The following is a 9,304-nucleotide window of genomic DNA, read 5'->3' as shown; positions in this document are numbered from 1 at the left end:
CAACACAATATATATATATATATATATATATATATATATATATATATATATATATATATATATATATATATATATATATATATATATATATATATATATATATATATATATATATATATATATATATATATATATATATATATATATATATATATATATATATATATATATATAATGTCATTGCACGTAGGTTAGGTTAGGTTAGGTTAGGTTTTTCCATGCCTTTTTTCTGACTTTTTTCCTGGATTCGAAATTATATGATATTTTTCACTTTTGTCGGTGGATTTTTTTTAGGAATACTGTAAACTAATATATTGTCTTGGGTTTCATCTATTTCTTCTACAAATAAAAAAAAGATGGGGGTCTCATGAGCATTCAGTCTGGCATACGTATTTTGTCGCTTATCAACCTTGTGAGAATGAGACACATTAAAATAATTCCTTTCGATTCTCACTGTCATCCTCTACATTTATACTGTTTACTTTTAACACCATTTCTCTCTACCACTGATCGGCTCGTTAGCCGCTTGGGTGGTTGGTCAGGTCTCTCTTATCAAGTACTATACTGGACATGCACTGGCTCCTGGATGTATCTGAACCTGCTCCATTGCTTATTAAGTCTGGTCTTGAAAGAGCTCACACTCGGTGCCGTCACAACACTCTGCAGGTTGTTCCACGAGTTCACAACTACAGTGACCCTCACAGTTTATCGAACTTGAGCTTCTTCAACCTTGAGCTGTGACCCCTTGTGGGGCGAGCGTCTGCCAGCTACAGGTAAGGATGTGGGGTACGAGATGTTTCTCCTCCATCCTGTGTGAATGCGAATCTCCGGGGTCACCATTTGTGGGGTACGAGTTATTTGGTTCACACTCAGGATGGGGTGCAGCTTAGTGCTGGGAAGTGGCAGCATGGTTACAAGCGTGATGTAGAGAGAGCTGGTTGGTGAGGATGCTCAGAGGAGGACAGGCTTGTGGGTCGCTATGGTAGCCGTCGGAAGCGAAGGCCGCCAGGCAGGAGGAGGAGAAGGTGTTGCTTGCTGGTTGGTGTAGGTAGAAAGAGAGAGGTAGGTCACCACCAAGGTAGGTAGATACCTACCTTGGGTCACCACGAGGTCAGGTCTTATATAGCGGAGGTAGGCGTGGCTTAATAGTTGACCTCCGTCATGTAAGGCGGCGCTGGTTGACCTAGACATGCGGCATACACTGGGGAATTCGCGGGGTCGGCTATTCAGCGACAAGCGTTTGTAGGGGAGGAATCCACTACAAGGACATTCGACTGAGTAGTGCCCTTTGAGATGTTTGGACACCTCAATTAGGTCCTCCTTTGCCCTTCTGTAGTATAAACTAGGCAATTGCTGATGTTCTAATATCTCAGGTAGCTGAGGTGCCGTAGTGCAGGCACCAGTTTGGTGGCCCTCCTTTGGACATTTTCAATCAACTGACAGTCCCTAGCATATCTCTGGGACCAGATGGGGGTGACAGTACCCCAGGTGGGAAAGCAACTCACTCTTGTAGATCTTTACTTTACTTTTATTTACTTTAATCCTCTTCACCACTGATCGGCTCGTTAGCCACTTGGGAGATCGGTCACGTCTCTGTTATGCACTGTTGGCAAGCACCGGGCATGCACAAGGGACAGACCGTCTAGATATCTGAACGACCTTCTTATAAGACCTAGCAATTTAGTTCCTTGATTCACCTTCTTTTCATAATGGCCCGAGAACTTCAGTTCATTGTCAACATACACACCTAGGTCCTTTTCACATTCAGTCACAATTAATGCAGTTTCTTCGTCCCATTGGGACCTATAATACGTCTCCTTACCGTTGGTACGTCCCAGGTGGATCCTCTTACACTTCATGACATTGGATTTTAGCAGCCATTTCTTCAATCATTCTTGAAGCTCACAGAGATCTTTCTGCAGCTCTTCACAGTCCGCTTGGTTCTTAATTTCCCTAAATAAATTGGCATCATCCGCAAACATTTTTTTATGAAGCAAACAAAAAACAACGGGCTCAATACACTGCCCTGTGGTACCCCGCTTGTTATTGGTACTGTACTGCGCACAGCATTGTCATCCCTAAAAACTCTTTAATTCATATTACGCTACATAACATTCAAATCCACCGCGCTTGTTGAATATCAGAAAACGGGACACGTTGTTAAAGGATAACTCACCTACTGAATGTTTATGAATTATTTGTTGAATTGTACCCAGGTACGGGTATATAATATTAAGTGTATGTACTCATAGTATTAAGGAGAACTCAGGGTATCTATAAGATGGTTGGGAGAGTCCAATCGATAAGGCTAAGTGTAGATCGTGTTTGAAGGTCATTCTATTGACGTCTGTGAACGGTTAGTGAACATAGCTACCGCAGGTAGCACATGAAACTATAAAAGAACATTGATTTGGAAAAAGGATAAAAGTATCAGACCTATGTGAAGTGTTGAAAGGGATCCAGAAACTGTACTTCAAAGGAAATATCTTGTATGCATTGGTGTGAAGTTAATACACCTCGTTATCTCGTGTGACATATACCCACGAACTATACAGTAATCAGAGAATCTTGTGACTGCGTGCAACGAGTGCAATGTGTGAGGGCTATGAACATTCGACGCGCGGCATTTGTTCAGAATTAGTGTCCCTTGGACCCGGACTACAGTTTTGAGTTAATGACATTGTGGGGTACGAGATGTTTGGTTCACACTCAGGATGGGATGGAGAAAGGAAACTCACAATGTGCTCTCTGTATACATGTTGTATTGGATGTACAATGCAGCTTGGTGTTGGGAAGTGGCAGCGTGGTTACAAGCGTGATGTAGAGAGAGCTGGTTGGTGAGGATGCTCAGAGGAGGACAGCTTGTGGGTAGCCATGCTCGCCGGCGGGAGCGAGGGCCGCCAGGCAGTGGCGGAGGAGGAGGTGTTGCTTGCTGCGGCTGTAGCTAGAAAAGAGAGCGGTCACCACGAGGTCAGGTTTTAAATAGCGGAGGTAGGCGTGGCTTAGTAGTTGACCTCCGTCATGTAAGGCGGCACTGGTTGACCTAGACCACGAGGCATACACTGGGGAATTCGCGGTGTCGGCTACTCAGCGACAAACAGCGTTTGTAGGGGAGAAATCCACTACAATATCGCCCAATTAATTTCCCCAGGAACTGTCAAACCAGAGCCGTACTTTAGTATGTAAATTAGGATTAAGATATGTATTTATAAGGCATAAGGTGACAATAAATAGGAAAGTGTTCATGTGAGAACCATAAGAAATCAAAGTGAAAATTAAAGATTGGAAACTGTAGGCCTAGTCAGTGAGAGGCGCGGGGCAGCGCCCTCAGTGTCGCCTGTCTTCTCACCAAAACAGATCAGTGAACTTCATTGTGCTATATTCAGCCCTAAAAAAAGACTTATCTAGCAGTTTTTACATCTTAAAACCTTGCCTGATGTTATAAAGTGAATTCATGGTGTACTAGTGTGTGGTGATGAAAACCCCTCAGGCATTATTCTCAGTGTCGTCCGTCTTCTCACCAATACAGGAGGCGTTCTGAGCGCCTTCTTGTCGTCAGCCATGACCATGTAGTGGATTCCTCCCCTACAAGCACCGAACCTTCTCGAATCCCCCAGCCTACGCCTCCAGCACCGCCCACGGAGCGGGGGTCAACTATTTACCCACGCCTACCCCCGCCTTATAAGGCCTGACACCGCTGTGACCACTATCTTTCTACACAATGCCACCGGCAAGCAACACCTCCTCCGCGCCAGCCTGGCGGCTGCCGTTCCCGCCAGCGACCTTGGCGTCCCTCAAGCCGCGTGTCCCTCCTCTGGGCACCCTCACCACCCAGCTCTCTCTACTCAACGCTTATTACCATGCTACCTACCCAGCAGCAAGCTGCATTGTACATCCAAGACAATATGTATACAGTGAGCACATTGTGAGTTTCCTTTCTCCATCCCATCCTGAGTGTGAACTAATATCTCATAACCCCACAAATGGTGACCCCCGGAGATTCGCACTCACACAGGATGGAGGAGAAACTGATCACTCTCTCAGTCTTCAAGCAACATGGAAGAATGGCTTATCCAAGCAGAGGCAGCTCTCATCGGCTCTACAACTACTGTCTCTACACCGCAGGTTAGACACCCTAGAGCAGCTTTGCTACTCTAAGCAGACAGCCGCTCCTCTTCCTGCCCCAAGCACCACGTCCTACCGACCCCAACACACCCGTCCTGCCTCAGACGCCGCCCCCGGCCCAGCAATACCTCCTGACGCGGCCCCTGCTCCTGACGCGGACCCACACACTCCTCTTTTCTCCCTCAGGTACCCCCTGCTACGGTCCTGCACCCTGCTGCTGTCGTGAACCCTGCTGCTGTCATGCCCCCTGCTGCTGTCATGGACACTCTTCCTAACGCAGCCCCTTCTCCTGACCCAGGCCCACACACCCCAGCAGGCGCATCTGAGGACTCTGTACCTGTCGCGAGGGAAGCACAATATTCATTGCCTCCACAAACCTCCTTCTCCCTCTTTTCTCCGACAGATCTTGTGTATCTAGACAGAGCTGTCCCCCCTAGCGGCCGGCTCATCCACGCCCTCGTGTCTCACATGTGGCATGCACCGCCCGTTCTGCCTCACATGTGGCACGCAACCCTGCCAACCTCAAGCCTCCCGCCGCCGCGCCCGGAGGGGAAGGGGAGTATTGTAGTGGATTCCTCCCCTACAAGCACCGAACCTTCTCGAATCCCCCAGCCTACGCCTCCAGCGCCGCCCACGGAGCGGGGGTCAACTATCTACCCACGCCTACCCCCGCTTTATAAGGCCTGACACCGCTGTGACCACTCTCTTTCTACACAGTGCCACCAGCAAGCAACATCTCCTCCTCCGCGCCAGCCTGGCGGCTGCCGTTCCCGCCAGCGACCTTGACGTCCCTCAAGCCGCGTGTCCCTCCTTTGGGCACCCTCACCACCCAGCTCTCTCTACTCAACGCTTATTACCATGCTACCTACCCAGCAACAAGCTGCATTGTACATCCAATACAATATGTATACAGTGAGCACATTGTGAGTTTCCTGTCTCCATCCCATCCTGGGTGTGAACTAATATCTCATAACCCCACAACCACACTGTGAAGGCCACCCCATGTGAGGTGTGACTGTACAGCATTATGTTCCTCCACTGTGAACCCTTGGATTCCCTGCACATCACCACCCAGGAATAGGAGCACATAATAGTATGTTTGAGAAGATTCGCGGTCGTCACTTGGAGCGACCTAGAATACCAGGCGTAGAAACAGTACTGGTATAATTACTTGTGGAGTAACCCCTCTCTACTCACCAAGAGCGGTGTGCGAACGAGGTGCCTGATATGTGTACCTAGAAATAGCGAGGAGTTCCATACTTGTAGGTGTGGAGTGTAACCGGGGTGTGGTGAGGTGGTGCTATAATGTGGTGAGGTGGTGCAATAATGTGCTGATATGGTACTATACAGTAACCTAGGGTGCTATATTCTAACAGGTGGAGCAGCCTGATGTGTTGGGCGTCATTGTAAGAAGGAATGACCGAGGTAAGGAGGTCAGTGATTGTTATGAAGTGTGGGTGTTAATGACACACAGTTGGTGTAAGACGTGTGTTGTTGGGCAGTATAACGTAAGTCATAGTTGTTCTTCTGAGGAAGGCCAACGCTTCTTGTATTCTGACGGGATGCCATATGTTTTATAAAGAATAAATTACTTAAAACATGCTTGGTGTTTCACCCTTCTTCCCACTATCGATTTGGTCAATGAAAAACCCAACCCAATGCCTAGCTTACTCTGCCCGCTACCTAACGAGCTACATACTGTCCAGAGGGGGTCTGGTGGCAACGACCTTAAAATTATGAATAGAGTTAAGTTATCCCCTTAGAATTAGTGACCCCAGAATCTGGCAGTATAGTACACATGACGATTTCGTGCCATTAATCACCACACACTGCTTACAATCATGGAGAAATTCTCCGATCCACGCTAGGACACTTCCCTGAATCCCGTACCCTTCCAGTTGAATTTTCAGCCTTTCATAGACGCTGTCGAAAGCCTTGGCAAAATCTAGGTATAAATTGTCGATATTACCACCCTGTTCCAGAATTTGGGTCTAAGCCGGAGCGTCCAGGCATAAAACCGTGTTGGCAATCCTTTACAAGGTTGTTTCGGATTTAAGTTGGATAAGTTTAGGTTTAGGAGGGAGATAGGAAGGAACTGGTTCACAAATAGGGTGGTAGACAGGTGGAACAAGCTTAGCAACTTTGTAGTAAGTGCTGGAACGCTGGAAAGTTTCAAAAGGAGGCTAGATAGATTCATGGATAATAGAGAGTGGTAGTAACTCTCGACAGGAGCTGCCATGCACAGGCCAACCGGCCTATTGCAGACTCCTTTTTTTCTTATGTTCTTATGTTCGTAGTAGATGTTCCATCTCTTATAATGCTCTCAAGTACTTTATGTACTATGCTGATCAGGCTCACTGGTCTATAATTATTAGTGGAGTGATGATCGCCCTTCTTGAAAATAGGACTCATATAAGCCATTTACCCATCACTGGGGACCTTCTGCTCCTCCAGTCAATTGCGGAACAGAATCTTCAGGGGCTCAGCAAGCTCGTTGCACAACTCTCTTAGCACTCTGGGATGCATCATGTCAGGGCCGGGACTCATTACTTTTTTTACTTTTACCTTTCCTCTTCACTACTGATCAGCTCGTTAGCCGCTTGGGCGATCGGTCACGTCTCTGTTATTGACTGTTGGCAAGAACTGGGCATGCACTGGCTCCTGAATGTATCTGAACCTGCTCCAGAGCTTATTAAGTCTGGTGAAGATTTCACATCGGTGCGTCAAACACTCTCTGTGGGATTGTTCCAAGAGTTCTAGCTCACCCTCACAATTTTCTGGGCATGTTTCTGAGTCTTGAGCTGTGACCCTTGTAGGGTGAGCATCCCAGCTCAAGTTTTTTTTTTTTTTTTAGGGATATTACAGACAGGTCACTGACCTACATCGGGGCCTGGGGGGCGAAGTTGAAATAATAATAATTAATAATAATAATAATAATAATAATAATAATAATAATAATAATAATAATAATGATAATAATAATAATAATAATAATACAGTAATAATAATTCAGATAAGTAAAATTTATAAATAAAAAATACAAAATAAAAATAATAAATAATAATAATAATAATAATAATAATAATAATAATAATAATAATAATAATAATAATAATAAAAAGAACCATAAAGAAATACAAAAATGAAAAAAGATCAAGAGTGAGAAACAATATACTGTACATTACAGTGTTATGGGCCCCTGTCTCATCAACAGAACATATTATATAAATGGGTCAATACATCTGATATTATATTCAGATTCGCCACCCTGTAACTTTCCACTGTCTATGAGTAAGACATAAGGTTGTACATGTGAGAGGGCAACTCTCCCAGGAAGGGAGGGCCATAGTCAACATATCTGTAACCCACTGGCAGGCCCTTACTCCCTAAAGTAAGCTCACCCAGAAGTTATATCGTGGGCGTGACCTGCGTTGCAGCCTGGCGATCGCTACTCAATCGCCATACAGTGGAACTTCACGATCCGATCTACGCCAGAATTATATATATGCAATCTTTTTATAATAAAACAAGGAACTACCGTTTGGGTTTAGATTACTTAAAGCAAATAATAAATATATGTGAGCTTGACGCAGTTAGTGCACAAGTAACCCGATTCATATAGGTAGCCTTGATGAGGATCACAGTTCATAAACTGGTAATTCGTATCAAACCGTCTGTGTTTAGGAAAACAAGAAAACACACAACATGATGTGGCGTTACATAATCCGAGTGTTTAAAAACTATATCCCGTGTCGAGGGCGATGGTAGTGCTCATATCTCTGTCACATACAAAAACGTGCAGAATTCGTAATATACATGTAATACAGCCTGTTGAAGTAAATATCAGTTTGTGCCTGTTGAAGTAGACCCCACTCAGCATTTTTCTAGTTACAGTGTTGCAGTGTTGGAAAGGTTTCATAACCCGGACTAACAATTGATATTTCTGCAAGCAGCTGAACAGTTTTGTTCGTATGCATCAACTTTAATTCTGAGAAGTTCCCTGTGTCATCATACAGATCTCCCATATACGTAGACTGTGAAGACTTGCTTTACGGCGGTCTAAATGGCGACCTAACGAACAGAGTAACCAATCATCAGCAGTTTCTGATCGACTGAGAGAACCTCCCTAGTTTGAAGTGGACTCTCTCTCCCCCAAGGTGGCGTCTCTTCGTTGCCAAAAACCAAGGGCAGCGCGCTCATCACCAGGAAGAGGCCAGCACCACTCCGCAGACTAGGCTTTGGGAACTAGAAGCACGAAGGATCACGTTTTCTATACAGGCAGTAACACCCTGTATAAATAGGCATTTTAAATTACATAATTATACACACATGAACAGGTTCGAGAATATCTTCACACCCTATTTCAGGTTCAAATGGGATAGGATTATTTCAATGATAAAATTAGCCGAATGTAAATTAATGTATTGAAATTCTAGACTTGCAGTGGTTTATAGATGTCTGTCTTCATGATGATAGTTTAATTATTAACTTCTGAATATTCATTTTATCTTTGTAAATGAGGGCGATAATCCTTTTACTGTTCATATTAATTGACCCGGTAATAGATAATTTTACCAAGTTTCCCATGTCTAATGTTGATGGCATGCCCTGGCATTTTGCCTGTAACCGTCAATGAGTGCTGAGATGACATTGATTTTGAGTCGAGGAGCACAGTTAAGGCATGATTCAGTGGTTGAAATGGTGAAAAGTTATTGAGAATCATTTGGCCGAGCTTAAGCGTGTGCCCTACGATCTGGTAATCAATATAGTACTTCACCTAAGTATACAAAACAGATTGCCTATTTACAGGTGATAGTGTGTCTGTTTAGCAAATCGTGGCAACACATTGGCAGCGCTATGAGAATAAGGATACTAACATATGCTAACACTGCAATGGCTGGCTATTTAACTTATAAGCCATTCTTACCTAAACCTTGTCTAAGGCTACTTAAAAGCTCTGATTTTTTCCCCGCCTGACATACAAACAAAAAACATCTTTGATGCGCACATTGCTGTAAACGTGGCATTAATGGAAGGTGTTTTCAGCTCTGAAATAGTGCAAATTTTAAAGGCCGCACCGGTGCAAAAGCCATTCTCAGGTCATGTACAGTGAGGCAGCCAGACTGGCACACTCTCACCAGCAGAAGGCGCTTGAAGCTGATTGGCACTTGCAAATCGA

Source organism: Homarus americanus, unplaced genomic scaffold, assembly GCF_018991925.1.
Source record: "Homarus americanus isolate GMGI-L3 unplaced genomic scaffold, GMGI_Hamer_2.0 scaffold40856, whole genome shotgun sequence".
Lineage (NCBI taxonomy): Eukaryota > Metazoa > Arthropoda > Malacostraca > Decapoda > Nephropidae > Homarus > Homarus americanus.
This window is presented reverse-complemented; position numbering follows the sequence as displayed.